Here is a 686-nt window from a genome sequence, read left to right as displayed (position 1 = left end):
TGTAACTGATTATCGTAGTACTGCCTACATCCGATCATGCGCAACGAAGGATCCATTTGAGGCAAAGGGCTGCTTTTGCGACCACGGACCCATTTGAAGTTCTTGTTGGCTGTCCTTGAAGTCTTTATTCTTGTCCTCGTTCTTTGATCTTGAAGCTTAACGCCGTTTCCCTGTTCTTTGATTTTGAAGCTTAACGCCGTTTCAGTCACATGTGGTCCGTTTCAACGTTGTTCTCATCTAGCGTACAGGAACATCGAGTCATAAGAGCGAAGAACTGCAAAACTTATGAGTAACTGCCTCTACTAGTTAAATGTTTGGCTACACTTTTGTCTATTGTTTCAACCACAGTGTCAGTATAAGATTTCTAATAACTATTTACCAAATCTCACTTTTACAGTCACCTAGCAGCAAACCGGTTTCCACGGCTGGTACAACATATTAAAACCCATCCAGAATGTATGGAAATAGGCTATCACCCCGAGCGGCCATCTCCAGCACCCACCCCACACACAGTGCCATCTCGGCGGTGAAACGCGTCCCATAGGGACAGTCGTCTCGGGGGGGGCCCCTGCGGTCAGCGCAGGCCTCGGCGGTGGGTGGCCGAGCTGTGAGGGCTGGGGAGGTGTCCCCGGTACCCCAAAACATCCCAGATGGCATCTCGTTCCAAGGGTTAGGCCACTGGCTGG

This window comes from Haliaeetus leucocephalus, unplaced genomic scaffold, assembly GCF_000737465.1.
Source record: "Haliaeetus leucocephalus isolate CR32 unplaced genomic scaffold, Haliaeetus_leucocephalus-4.0 Scaffold173, whole genome shotgun sequence".
In the NCBI taxonomy this organism is placed as follows: domain Eukaryota; kingdom Metazoa; phylum Chordata; class Aves; order Accipitriformes; family Accipitridae; genus Haliaeetus; species Haliaeetus leucocephalus.
Note: the sequence above shows the minus strand (reverse complement) of the source record.